This window comes from Bactrocera oleae, chromosome 6 (assembly GCF_042242935.1).
Source record: "Bactrocera oleae isolate idBacOlea1 chromosome 6, idBacOlea1, whole genome shotgun sequence".
Classification (NCBI taxonomy): Eukaryota; Metazoa; Arthropoda; class Insecta; order Diptera; family Tephritidae; genus Bactrocera; species Bactrocera oleae.
Window position 1 is genome coordinate 2,678,778 of NC_091540.1, and position 15,668 is coordinate 2,694,445.

General features: G+C 32.6%; 1 protein-coding gene across 9 annotated transcripts in view; it reads left to right on the top strand.

Annotated features, from left to right (window-relative positions):
- Positions 1-15,668, top strand: part of MYPT-75D (Myosin phosphatase targeting subunit 75D) — a 74,080-nt gene that overhangs the window by 26,162 nt on the left and 32,250 nt on the right. The window contains exons 1-2 of one of the 9 annotated variants that reach the window (XM_036358411.2): positions 324-1,687; positions 2,050-2,317. The exons of 6 other annotated variants lie outside the window; for them this stretch is intronic. The gene's annotated coding sequence lies outside the window, so the exon portion shown is untranslated. Of the gene's footprint in view, positions 1-323; positions 2,318-15,668 lie in introns of those variants that run through there. 2 more of the 9 variants (XM_036358408.2, XM_036358416.2) reach the window with 2 other exon arrangements.

Consider the following 15,668-nt stretch of genomic DNA (forward strand, 5'->3'; position numbering starts at 1 on the left):
AAACCGATGCAGTTCATACGTGTACATTCATATGTACATATGTATGTATGCACATACATAGTTATATTATCCTTTAGGCACCAATCGTGTTTTGCATATAACATTATCGCTACTACAAAGTAAGTAATTGTTGTTGGGTATAGGTAATTTTTATTGCCTTTAAAGTTTTTCTGCATATTGTATGATTTCCTTTTAGCTAACTGTGACCCAACTATCTACATACGTTTATAAAATGTGCGCAAGCAATAAAGCCGCAAAAGCCGGCAATTCACGGTGCAAAATGCGCTTTTAACTCAAAGGTAAATGAGTATGCATTTGTGTGCTTTGTGTATGCACCTCTGTTTATGCAAATACATTTATATTCCTATGTGTAATGGTGTTGGCCATTCATGTGACCCAACAGCCTACCAACAATTGTTCTACCACTGCCTACTTCACCACTTCGCTTTGTACATTTCCTATTTGCATGCACCTTCTTTACCAAAACTCCACAGTTCTTAATTCCAACAACAACATTTACCTGCACTTGTTCACCGATTTGTTTTTGCATGCATTTGTTTTTGCTATTCTTTTGTGTTTTCCCCCCATTCCAACTGGCAGTTTGCGTTCTCTCTCGTGGTACGCTCTCTCAGCGCAACTGTCACTGACTGCTACATTAACTGCGCAGTCGACTTCAACGCTTTTATTAGGGGTTATATTTATGTGTTGCGCTATAGGCCTCCTTCCATCGCGCATACAACAAATTTTATTGGCATTCGCCGTTGTTGTTGGCACTTGCTGCTGTTGTTGGCCCTCGCTAGAGTTGTTGCTGCCGAACGCGTATAGTAACAGCAGCGCTGCTTACTTCGCCGCTGCTCTGCCGACTACTGTCTACCGTCTGCTGCTTGGCTGCTCATATCATTTTCGTACATATTTTTGCTGTTTTTAGTCATGTGAACGGATTCGAATCGCCGCAGTCGTGTGCGAGAGTAGCGTCTGAGTGTAGCGCAACGTAAATTTTACTCGCCAAAAAGATTTGCAATTATTTACCTATAGAAATGACATATTGTTGGCGGCGCGTAATATGACAGCGTGTGTGTAAAAAGTGCAGAAAAAGACGCAAGAAAATATAAAAATATTATTAGCAGCAAGCAAGAAATAAATGCAAATTCAACTTGTTAAAAAAGAAAAAAGAAAATCTGTGCGAAAATATTTTGAGCGTTTAACAAAGTGTTGTTGAGTGACCGAACGGAATGTGTGCTGGCGAAAAATAATTCATTAATAATAAAAGTGTGGCAAAAGTAGTGAAACATAATTTTGAAAAATTTAAATAAAAGAAATTAAAAATAAATTGGTAAAAAAAATTAACAAGCAAAAATTAAAAAAGATATTATTGAAAAAATAGCAATAAAAGCATGACAAAAAATTAAAAAAAAAAAAATAATTAATATATTGAAAAAAGTGGCTATAAAAATTTAGCAAAAAAAATTGTAAATATATCAACAAAAACAATATAAAAAGTTATCAAAGCAAAACAAACACATTTGGAAGCCTTGTCAATTGTCATCGTTTTTTGTTTTCTAAGTGTTTGATTAACTGTTTTTTTGTCGTATCAGGCATTGTGACAATTTCACGTGATTGTCATTAAATCGCGCGCTCGTCTGAACTTTGCGCGCACCTTTCGACTTGCCTACACATTGGACCGCAGGTAATATATGTGATTTTATGGAGCAAAAAAAAAAGTTTAAAAAATTAGAAAAACAAAATTACAAACAAACACAGCAACAAAGTGAGCACGATCGACGTTTGATAAGAAACGCGCATGGCAATAAATAATAACCAAATATGTAACAGCTTTTAAGTGCTAAAACTCGCTTTTGCGCTTACGTGTAACGTAAAAGTAATTAAAAACGGAAACCGTCAATTTTGCGTTGCCTGCACTTGAAGTGCGGAGAGTGACTAGTTCTAATTCTAGTTCTAGTATTAGTGCTTGTGATATTGTGGAAATCTTTCTTCCGCTCCTCCTGTTATTATTATTTTTATCTTCTCTATTTAACTATCAATTGATAGATCTGCGCGCTGGCCGCCTGATAGCGCTGGGTGCTTTACAAAAATGTCAATCGGCCAGTTAGTCAGTCAATAACCTGCGTACGCCAATCAATTCTTTAGTCACCAGTCTGGTATTTATTTTTTTTAATGCTGCTATTGACCTGTGTTTGCAAAGTGAAGCCATTGAAGTTATTGTGTAATTTGTGTGCCCAAGTGTACTAGTAGCAGTGTATTAAATAACGTCAAATGCAAGAAGTATAGCAGACGCAGCAATAAAAGTTTTCAGTTGGTAAGCCATATACGCAAAATGTAGCGATATTGTATAATACCTGTAGTGTGGCTTAAAGCCGCAAAAAATGTTTATGAAGCGTTCTAAAAAGTTACTGACATATAGTTGGTGACAATTGTGTGGTTGTTGATGGGTAAGCCCGCTAAAGAAATTGTAGTGTGACTACTATAAATAGTTTTGAAAAAGTGCGTTAGATAAAGTGCGAGGTTATTTATAAAAATTATAGGAGTAAATTGGTTTCTTATAAGAACTGTGGCCAAATATTTACTTACACACCTTTTTTGTGATGAAAATAGCATAAAATAATTATATCTGTATACAGAGCGCTTTGTATGGGCGTTTAGTTTTAGAAATCCCAGAATTTCCGCAGCAAGAATATTTTGTCGATATATGTGCGACGGGACGACTCATTTTGGTGAATCGAAGCGAGAGGTTGCCATCGCTCCAAATTTTTCAGTTTTATTCACTGCACCATGCTCATCTTTGATAGAAGTATAGTTTCCAAAATAATGTTTAAACATAAATGCACCAAAGCTGCCAGCTGTACTTGGTACAAACCATGCCACTTATTTCTACGAAGATTTGAAGCAGATTTTGGTTTTGTGGTTTGGTGGACTACCCTTTAAATAAATTGTCGCTCGCGTTCAATTTGTTGTACCCACAGGCAAAAACTTTCTTAAAATAATTACCCAACCCTTCTCTTGCTTATCAGTTAATAAATAAATATTATTGTAGCGCAAATTCACGCCGTAAAAACTTTACTAAATAAATACACTTACGTGCAATTTTATAGAATAAACACTACAAAGTTTTTTATTGCATTGTTATTTTATCTATCAAAGCGATATTTATGTGTAGAGACCAACAGAACTAACAATCGACATGTGATTATGCGAGCAGCCGGGTAAATAGATTTTGAGTTTAAAACAGTTAATTGTTAAATTTTTGTGATTCAAATATCTAGTTTAACGTTGAGACCAACAAAACTTTCAGAAATTTAGTTATTTGAATTAAAGGTAACTATTTCCGACTGAGATTGATTATGCTTATTTTCTGTCAAACCCAGGAACATGTTTCAAATCGTTGTTCTTCAAAGGTATATACATATTCTTAGCCAAATCTATGGCATCTCGAGTTTTTGATTTCAAACATGCTGGAAGGCTGCTAAATCTCCAAATTCGCTCATAAAACTTATTTTTATATTTATCAAATATACTGAATATTTATGCTTTATTAAGCCTTTAAAATGTATTTTCAAAATCATCGATATATTTATAGAAGAAAAACCTATTATATAATATATTTTTATAGTAACGAAACTTCTTTTCGATATCGCACATTCGAACAGAATAGTTTGCTTACTACCACACTGTTTCTATTAAGTTTAATCCACAATTTTATATCTTACTTAATATCGAAAGTGATTTTCCACTGCTTCTACTAAGTTTAATCCAAAATTGTATTTAAAAAATGTCAAATTAAATTTCGAACTTTCACTGATTTAAATTCCAATTCTTTCCCTGACCCACGCAAATACTAATTGCTGCAGTTTTAATCCGCCACAAGCGCTTGATGAATTGTTGTGACAATGCTTTTCGAATTTAGTCGTTTGCCAAGCGGCCAAGTTGCAGAGAAAGCATTTTATCATTTGATTGCTAATGTGCGCGCACTTGTGGAACAATTCACCGATGACAAAGAAATAAGGTAAAACAAAAAAATTATAGCACATTCTGAAAAAGTACATACCGTTAAAAAAGTATGATGCGCTCAAAGGCGTTGAAATTATAAAAAGTGCAATGAAAGTTTGCTCATTTATTTTGATTATTTTCTCATTTTTCGCTCATTTCATTTTAAATGCCGTTTTTCCCAAGCATACATATATTATTATAAATTAATAAAAAATAAATAGTGCTTAATCAGCACGTTTATGTCTTTTTTTTTGCAGCATCGTATGCTCTTAACGTCATCACTCAATTAAATTTGTCCGATATGCGAGCGTAAACGATTACATTAATATGCAATTATGTGCTCGTATGAGAGCAAACCTACTTTAATTACATAAATATATAATTAATTTGAATATTATAATTATTATACTTTTCACTATCGACAAGCAATCAGTGTAACTCTAGCATGTGCTGTGAGACAAAAATTAAAGATACAAAAAAAAAAAAAATTCTTAGTAATTCGTATGTTTTTGTTTTATTAAAAATGTTTATTTAATTAGAGACTTAAACTTGTGAAAAAGTATTGCATATTTCATTATTTCCCAATTATTCCCAGCAAAATCATAATCATTAATTTCATACAAATTTGTAAACAACTAGCAATTTCCTCAAACATATTTTCACTTTTAAGGTTCTTATTTTTTGTTTGAAATCATAATGTAATAATTGGTTTGTGTTATCAATTTTAGGGAGTTAAATTTTTTTTAAAAGGTGGCAACACTTTAATAAAACATAAGTTTAATTGTTAACCTTCTAGAATCTCTTTAATTTAATTCCAATTTATTTATATTACAATACAATAAAAAATTTTTGATAAATTTTGTTTTAATCAAATTTGTAATCAGCTGGCAACCATCTAAACAAATTTTTAATTGTAAGCTTTCTTAAATCTTTTTAGATATTACAATATGTTGTTTATTGTTGAATTCAAGTTTTTAAGCTTATGGCATATTTATCTCATCAATTTTATTAAATTCAAATTCTTTTTAATAATAAAATATGTACATAAATAAATGGCAACACTTATTGGAAAATTATTTTTGTTGTAAGCTCTTCTAAATCTTCTCAGTGTGACATATTTCAATATATTGTTCATCTTATAAGCAATATTGAATGAAATTAAAATTTTTAAACAGATGGCAACACTGCTTTGAAAATATTTACAACTGTAAGCTCTCTTCAGGTTCCTCAGTTTGATACCTACTTTGAAATAATTAGTTAATTTTTTTTAATTTTTGCAACGTAAAAATTTCAAATAGGTGGCAACCATCCACAATAAATATTTTTACTTTAAGATTTATTAAGCCTTATTAATTTTATAAAATTATTTAATTAATTCCTTTATTATATATTTGTGACTTTTTGTGCCTTGGAATTTTTAAACAGCTGGCAGCTTTGTAAATGTTTTGCTTGACACCATTCGCATAATAATAAAAAAAAATATATTTCACTTTTTGCCTTTACTATAACTACTGCACTTCACAATTTCATTGCAATCAGTCCCCTACACTCTTAGCTCGCTAAAGTAGTTCAATTCTTTCAAAAATGAAAACTGTGAAACAAGAATTCTAAGACAACCAAAAACAGTTAATTGACCATTATAGGTTTTGTCATCATTGCTTTACGTTCATTCAGCAAAATTTCCTAGAAATTCTAATTGAAATTTTAAATTCGCCCCTGCTGCTAGTATTTTATGTATCTCAGCTCTGCTGAAAGGTTTTGTTGCTGCCAATATTAATCCAAAAGTCAACAAAATTCAATCATCATTTAAAAAAAAATGTTTTTTTTTTTGATGAATGATGAACAAAATTTGTTTACAAATCATAAATTTTAGTCATGACATTTTTGCAAATAAACGGACACTTAGAGGTATATAAAGTTATAGTCATACATATATACATACGTATGCGTAAATACACATACTTGCATATGTATGAGTACAACCGCACTGACAACTTCACTAATCTACTAGGAATGTTTATATTTCAACTTTATCAGCAATTCACACATCACGCTGATTGTTATTAAAATTTCACATAATCGTGATAAAAGTATGCTATTTATATAAATATATAACAGTATGTAAGTACACTAAAATATATCAAATGTGTAAATATGTATATATATGCCTACCATAAGCCGCATTTTAGCATCGCGTTAAATTGTTAGTGTGTCGTATTTTTCTACTGTGCTTGTATGGCTGCTGATAATAATTGCTCGAAGCCCAAAGCAAACCTTTATTTCCTCTTCTCTATGGTTTCATTTTTGTTATTTAATTTGACATTAATGTTGGAGATTTTGCGGTTTACGGATACTTTAAATGTTTGGAACTTTTCATTTGATTCCTTTTCATTTCGTTTAATTTTGCCTTCAAGAAATACTTTTTCTTTATTTTTATGCACTTTCATCGTTTCCGAGTTAAAAATAGCAGTTGAAATCCCGCATTGCTTTAGATTTACGCAGACACAAAGCGAATGTTAAATTGGTTACCAAGTTTTTGTGAAATTTCGTAATTTTCTTACCTTAGCTTTCACCTAAGGTAAAGTTAATTTATGTCCTTAATTGTAGAATTCTTCTTTGCCAAATCTTCTTTTTTTTTGAAATACAAATTCGGAAGCGTTTGTCTCATTGGCAATTTCAATATTCGTTTGCCTTCAAAGCGATTTGGCTTAATTTGTTGAAGGAACAGTCTTCATTACAGCGTTGGGTTATTATTATTATTATTTCAGCTATATAAAGCTGAACAAATAACTCATTTTCGATTAGAGCTTTCACTTTTAATTTAAGCTTTCGACGAAGCTTTTTACAAACCGATCATGAAACAGTCTATAACCCATTAAACATATTGAAAAAATGGAGGAAGAGAATTCGGAATCAACTTTATATGACTTTTCATTATCAGTATAAATTATCGCTTGCTAAAAGCTCGGCCATTTTTTTTAAAGCTTTCATTTCCCTTAAGATTTAATCTACAACCTAGCTCGCATTGTATTTAATACCGATTCGAGGACGTCATTGATGTCATCTGTATATTTTTATACTTGTAATAAATGAAGCTAATTGCTTCCACTATCTAAGGATGTTCATTGTATCGAGTATTCAGTCCCCTTTCGAATTCTGTCGCTGAAAGTTTTAATATAAAGCTTCTGTAGAGTAAGATGATGACGTATTGTATACGCTATTCATGCCTGTGGATAGAAATATTTGCTTTTAGCAGATTAGCTATTAAAAGCGTATTTGCGAGATCTTTGAAAAGCTCAGCGGAATTTTTGATGTTCTGTGAATTTTCGTGAACATAATCCCAACTCAAGTAATGTACTATTGTCATGAAGATAACAAGAAGTGAGAAAGAGAGAGCTTTTAGTGACGTTATCGGTGATGCAATTGAAAAATCGATATACACTCAAGTGGATAAGTGAAGAACGATCTCGTGAGAATTTTTTCGTTTTGTACAATATATTCTTCGATAGTTATTTACAAGTATGTAGTTGAAATAAAATGAAGGCTCATTAAATATTACAATAATATGTATTCGGCAAACTAAGTAGAAAGCTTACCAAAAAGCCATTGGAAAGCTCTTACAGCTTTCAGGTTCCTCCTGTTTTTGTATAATATCAACAGCTAATGTCTCGAAAATACGATTAGTTCCCTAGAAACCACATCACGTGCCTTATTTGCGGAAATTCCTCTCTTCGCTTTCTTTGTCATATTTTCTTCTGAGAATTTGCTAATGCTTTTAGCTGAATCTCTGAGGAGCCAGTAGGTATATACAGGTGACATAAATATAAGCCATATTGCAGCGAGAAATCTGTCAGCTGTCAATATTAATTGCTTCCAGAATTTGTAACTTTTCTCTTACCAAAAAGGAGGCGTATGATTTTAAGCATGTTGCAAAGAAAATTTAACGGCAAACCGAAATAGAAAAGAAAGTACGCTTCATTTATCATAATTTCTTTGTCAAGCAATTTCGCAACTCTGTCCTACCAATTGCTCTAGATTTAATTCAAACTTTATACATAATTTATGCCACCATGTAAATTTTGTGTCATTATCAGCGATTACTTCAGCTTGTAAAGGAATTCAAAATCACACTTAACATGCTCTTCTGGTTTTCTCTTTTTTCTTTTTATACCTGAACAGAATATATTTAGTTTGCAACGAAGTTCGTAACACCCAAAAGAAAATATCGGAAACCCTATAAAGTTTATGTATCTAAATGATCAGCGTGACGAGCTGAATCGATTTAGACATGTCAGTCTTTCTGCCCGTCCGTCTGTCAATATACACGCGTACTAGTCCCTCAGTTTTTTGAGTTATCGATCTGAAATTTTCTCCTCTAGAAGCAGATCATTTGTAGGAACCTCCAACATCGGACAAATAGCTGCATATAGCTGCCATACAGACTGAATGATCAAAGTCAAGATAAAAATATTTTTATACATTTTTACGCCACAAGACATGCAAAAGTAAACGGTCTTAAATCTACGATGTAGACGAAGTTTACGGTTTTCTTGTTTTTTTTTTTTTTGGTTTTCTCTGTTTTTGTTTTCTGGTTTTTTGTGTTTTTTTTTGTTTTCTCTTCTTATTTATTTTTCATTTCTTTTCTGGTAAGGCAACTTGATGTCTAGCACATTAAATACATTTTATCAACAACCATTCACGACGTCAAGTGTCAAGAGCAGCATGTGATTCACATCACGATTGACACTCGCCAATTTTCGTCCCTTCCTCCAGCTGCGCTGTTTATCTAATGCAATGATTACAAAATACCCAAACAAGCCACTCTTCGACTGACTTTTCAAAGGCACAACCAATTCGATATTCCCACGATACAAACTGAAATAATCCAGCATTAGTATTATTAACGGTAATTCATGTCATTTAGAAGCTTAACATTAATACCGTTGTTCGTGGCAAACTTCTGCCTGCTGCCATTTAGTTGAGATTATCAATGGCTATAAATGAGTGCAAAGGCTTTTAATATCTCTTGAGAGAAAATCAGTGATAGGTCATGCTATATACATACGTATATACAAATATATTTGATGGATGGATGTATATACAAGTATATTTATGCCGCAGTGAAAGTTATTCCATGCAAATGAAAAGCAAACAATCAGCCATTTCAAGCAATGCACGTACAACGATATATACAATGTTATACAAGTATATGTGTATATAATGTGTATGTATATATGAATGTGTATGTATATATGAATGTGTATCCTTACTTCAATCATTAACAAAGGTAATTTATGCTCAACTGCGATTTATTTACACCTCATCGAATAAACAGCAAAGGCAATGACAAGTGCAAACAAATGGACAAACCTAGTCGCTGTTTATATGTATGTGTGCGTGTATGGAACTTTGTGCAAATTGCTTGCCTCCGCTTAGAAAATTCATAGACGTTGATAAAAACAAACAACAAACACGCAATAACGGCAAATGTACGTGTGCATACGTCATTGACGATAAATTCAATCAATCAGTGAGAAATTGCAAACAAATCGTAACGGGATGGACGAGTAAGCACGAGTACATATCCAATCTATAGAAGTGGTAGTGGGGAGGAAGGAAACTTATAAATTTGTAGTAGATATTTGTTTGCTATAGTATTCGTACGTGCACTTGTGCGAGTCCGTAGAGTTTTACTTTTGCAATATTTCGTTGAAGCTGCAAACACCTACGCAACATTCTTTTAAACGGAAATATATTTACATATATATACACTAAATAGGGTGCCCGACATTTTCTACTGGCTGTTTCAAACTTCGTGGCACACTAAATATATCTTGTTCAGGATATAAAAAGAAAAACAAAAAGAAAAAATTGTGCAAGTTTTGAAAATTACTAATATATCTTTTGTAAATGATTCTTGTGTGTTTTACTATCGAATAGCTTAAATTCTTTATAGTATTTTAATGTCCTTGATATTTTGGTTCTGTGTACAATTTTTGTCTTCAATACGTTTATATATGCAAATGTGTGTTGCACTGCTAGCCCTTGACGTAATCCAGTTGGTAGAGAGTGCACTCAGTAGTTGGAGTAACACCGTTAGGGATTAGTATATACATATACATATGTATCTATGTTCATTTATATTCTTCTGTGAACTTGCTGAGGTTTTCCTGCAAAATTCTGTAGCTAAGTCATCTGTGACACACGCGTGCTAAAACTCTCTAACATAAAGGCAGGAATAGACCTAAGCGCATATACAGTTTTGCATGGGCCAATGCTATATATAGTGTAAGAGTATTTTTATAAAACTGTAAAAGTAAATTATATGTGCATACTCGCATATACCTATGTACATACATGTGTATATATGAGTAAGTAAATGCTTTGTAAGTGTGCCACGCGGTCTGGCGATTTTGCCTTTGACATCTGCTTACATAGGCATTGTGTAAAGTGTCAAGCGGTAATGGATAGCAATGCTTTAATTTTGATTTTGTTACCCAAGCGCGTTTCTGCATGTGTGTATATTTCATTTTTTTACGTAAAGAGGCATAAGTGAACTTAAACTTACGCACGTATCTGTGCCAGCTCATTTAAAGTTGACTATGTATACATATATTCTATATTACCATTTCGTAGAGATTCCATACTTCCGCTAACTACTTCAATAAAATTTAAATATATCCATAAAAAAAACTGTTAAATACATGCGGCGCCATACATTTGCCAACTTCACGCGTTCCACACGCAAATAATGCCGCTAAAGCAGTTACCTATCTATTTTATATCTGATATCCATAATGTGCTGTTCAGTCGATAACGCATAAGGCAGTGTAACGGTAACGTGCTATGCTTTATTTTTACTACCATTCTGACAGTCATCATCGAGTGGCGTTTCCGGCTTGCCGCCAATCGGCGCTAGTCTCTCTCGCCTTTATTCGGAACACTCACACTCATATACCGGCAATTGCTGTACGCCCGAACGATCTGCTTTGTTGCTTTACATATCCTTTATATATGTTGCATGCCTCATCGGCCACCATTCTGTGGCACGTTTGAATTGTTGAGCCGAAATTACGCTCTGCTGGCTGTGCTTGTTATCTGCCACCAATGTGCTTGGCTTTTTACGCTTCGTTGAAAGTTTGGTAGCACACATTGGGTAGCAATACTCTTCCTCTTGTTTTTTTTCTCATTTTATATTCCTTTGCTTGATTTGGCGCAACTTGCGCTGCACGCTCCCTTTCAATATATCTCACTCTGTATATGTACGAGGGTGGTACAATAAGAACTTAGCCGACAAAACACGAAGACTTAGACAAAATGCAGATTTAGTTATGCTCCAACATCTGTAGACCATTTGAAAATTACGATTTCTATAGGCGAGTAACTTTTACAAGTTTGGAAACAAAAAGATGTCGCACAGGGTCAAACCTGGTGAGCAGTAGTTCGTAGCCCATTTGGACAAATTTTGGCGGAGGTGAGAGTCGGTGCATTGTCATGAGAGAGCACTTTTTTTCCTTAATGGGACCACTTTTTCTGTAATTCCACATGGAATCGGTCCAATAACTCGGTATAATAAAAATCTGTGACCGTTTTGTCCTTCATCAAGTGAAGGCTGTAGATCACTCCTTAATCACAAAATTGAGCTTGCTTAGTTTTAAATCGAATTAAGATTTTATTACATATTGTTAGGCTTTAAACAAGCATGATTCAATAAATAGAGAAATGTTAAAAAAAGGCGGCTACTTAGCAAATTTGCGGCAAGCTCGTCACTCTTGTGATCCTTATCTATAAGTTTTGAGTATGACAAAGGAATTACGTTAACAGCTGTCCAAGTGGAATCTTGCGATACAATTGGTGCGAGTATTAGCCCTTCGATTTTGACAGATGTCGTCTATTACAATTTTCTCTTAGGATAGTGGCGCTATCGGCTGGTGAACCTAAGTCATTATAGCACCGCCCTCGTATATATGTGCGCGCTTTTGCTGTTTTTTTTGTTTTTGCTCTCACATTTTCGCCTTTTGTATTTTCTTTAATTTATTTTCCGTTTTTTCACTCCATTCTTTCCGGTTGTTTGTTTGCCCATCGGTGGCGCATCATGGCGCATTCCCCAATCACTGCCACCACGGCGCTCGTAAAAATATTTTCATGCATATGTGTTAAATTATTTCCGTTACATCCGGACCACTGTGCTTGTCTGTGCTTGTGCGCTATGCTGTTGATGTTGAGCCGCTAGGCCAGCGCTTTTACTGCCGTGCTGCTCGTTACTTCGCTGCTTGCTTTGTTGCCGCTGTTGCTGTTGCGGAAGGTCGGCTCCGCTGAATGTTGCCACATTTTGTTTGCGTGCAATATTCATGCGATTCGCTATTAAAATGCGTATTCATTTAAACCTGAAATATTTTTCGAAATACGTGCGCTGTGTGGCCAATGGGTTTCCTTTTTTTTTGTTTGTGTTTCACAGTAACTGTGGCGAGTTATTAAAGTCACTATGCGCGCGGGGAAGAAATTTGTATGCTTTTTAATTTAAAATTTACTTTTCTTGCTGCAGCAAAAGTGAGTTTTGTAGCAAGTTCAAGGTCTTCTGCATGTTTATGCTTCTTTATGACAGATATTCCATTTAATTAGGACACTTGCTTTTTTGTAGCGTTACTTATTTGAATTACTTTTTTGTTTGGAAAGCTAAAAAAGTTAATTTGACTCATTTCAGTAAAAGCATTGCTATATTTCTTCTTTGTGGCAATGCGATTACTTCTGGCTGAGAAGTCATAATGCTCAGTGGCTTTTTAAGCGCATGCAAAGTAAAGCAGTGGCAATATTAATATTATTGCCCAATTTAGTTGTTGCCTGCTGATGGTTATGACTTTTAACATTGCATTATGATTATGCTTCTGTGTCGTTTGTGCAGCAAACATGTGTTGAAAGGTGCATATTACTTGCCATTAGAAGCAAATATGTACGCTCGTAACGGTAGCAAGAATTGTTGAAATGGTGCCATTATGCGGTGGCACTCAACCTGTGCAAGGATTTACTCAAATTTTATGAACATGTGGAACATGTGTGAAAGTTGCGTTATTGTCTACACCAAATTGAATGTGCATGTTGATTACACTGAGATGAAAATTAACTTCATCTGTTTTATGGGAAAGTAGTTTTGAGAACTTGTACTTGAAATAAAATTTTTTCTGTCGTATTTTTTATTCGATTCTAACAAAAAAATCAAAGAATATTGTTATAATATTACATTTTTCCTTATTCAAATTGATATGCTCATGTCAAAAAGTGGACTAATACTTAAAAAAAAGAAATATTGAGGCATAATATTGACGTATAACTACACACATTCTCTCATAATACACACTTCTAATCACTGAACGTGATATTGAAACCAACTAATTTTTAAATTTTGCACCAAGCGTGATTCTTGTGCTTTATGCGCACCTAACCTCAAATACTTATAATGAAAAGAGTCAATTAACTAACTATGCTTCATAAAAGTAATATCTTTTGTGATTTTTGTATAACATAACCTAAATGTATATAAGATAAGGCCTCGAAAAAAATCACCCAACATTTTTTGCAGTAAACGTTTTTACATAAATTTAACCCACTATTCTTCGATCTTTTACGTTCTTCCGATCTAACCTAACCTTAATACCATATAATATGTAAAACCAATTCTAAAAAAAATTCATATGTTTCAGGGTAACATGACCTCAGACTTGTATAAGAAATGTACATAATTAATATACTATCTTTCACAAAAATTGTCTGCATTTTCAGCTTAACCTAATCTCAATAACATATAGCATACTATAACAAAGCACAATCTCTCAAACATCTTGCTTTTGCATTTCCAAGTTTGCCTACGAGCAGGATCGCAAATTTTTTTAATAAATATTTTTGTATTTAATCAATTTTAATTCTGAAATCGGAAATTAAAATTTGAAGTTTAATTTTTTAAGCCAAGAATCAGAATTGAAAATTTATTAAATATTTTTGATCGAAAATTGGAATAGCATAAAACAATTGTTTTCAAATCAAAAAGTGAAATGAAAAGGGATTAAAGGAATTATCAACATACTTCTAAGTATAATTAAAAGTAATTAATTGTAAATGAGACCAAATTGAGTTTTTTGTGATTACTAAATAAAAAAAGTTCAGTAACATTAAAATATAAATTATCGATATCCTTTACAATATCTAAGCCGATTTTTGGAAAATATTTTTTTTAAATTTTCAATCCGGTATTTGGGATTACAATTTTCAAAATTTTTTTAATTTGAGTTTTTCGTGATTACTAAATAAAAAAAGTTCAGTAACATTAAAATACCTTTTTACCGCCTTATTTGCAAAGCTGGCTATGGGTCATCAAATTGTAGTTAAAACTTTTACGTTAAGCAAAATATAAAATCGTATATTTTTATAAATAATGACGCCGCCTTTAAATTGTGTAATAGTAAAATTTCTTTCCTCTTTATTATGTTAAGCTTTCTTCGGTTGCCTCATATTTTTATAGTTATTACGCAGTTTCGTAGTAAAAGTCATCTGTAAACAATTGAATTATTTTAAAATGTTAAATGGCATGCTATTTTATTACTGAAAATGCAGTAATTGTACTAAATATTGAATACACAGTGATAAAACTACTCGTTTTAAAAGACTGCAATGACATGGCGTATACGTAACATTTATAAAAGGATTCACTATATATAGATATATTCACTTTATGCGACTTATCACTAATGTAGGTCAATTTGTATGAATATTATATTGCTGAATAAGAATTTTAACTGACCAGTCGACTTTAGAGGATGGAAGAACGAAAATATAGCTTTAAGTTTCTATTGTTAAAAATTATACTTGATTACTTATATCCAAAATTTTCTTATTTTAAATTCGAGTAGGTGGAATTTTTTATATAAAATTATGTTTCAAGTTGTTTCTCAGTTTTTATAATATTTTTTTCAGTGTTTTTAACTAAAATATGTTCGCCTGCTTTAAACATGCCTAAAGGAGCCAAATATTTATGCAAGCAATGTTCCAATTTTAATGTATTTTTAATGGCCAGTGAACGCTAAAATTCAAAAATTTAGCAAAATATAAAAAGTAGTTCCATTCAGAATGCAATAGAAACAACATTTCAACAAAAATATGCGAAATACAAGTTTGCATACAAATTGCTCGTTTAGTTATACTACAGCTACCACGTGCAACAACTTAAGCTATGCATATATTTGCAACACACACTTTCACAATATATATATATATATACTATATATAAGTAATATTTTCGCAACGCAAAAATGATGAATCGGTTTACCATAAACATTTGGGTGGCTGCATACCACTTTATCTTCCACAAAGTGCTTTAAGAATGTCTTTGCTTTGGTAAAATGCTTGAGCTGCTGAAATTCACTGGTATTCGGAGCGAGTTGTAGCTATAAAATTAGTTACTGTGAAATTAGTGTAACGCACATATATTCTAGCTTTAATATTGAAATTTAATTGCTTCATGTATACATATGTAAGTAAATATAAATATTTATTATGTCTTAAGCTGAATTTGAACACATTTGATTTGTGGATTATGATTGAGTTGAGTTCAATATGATTTTGATATGCATAAATATATAATTTATAAATTAATATCACATAAGTGATAATTA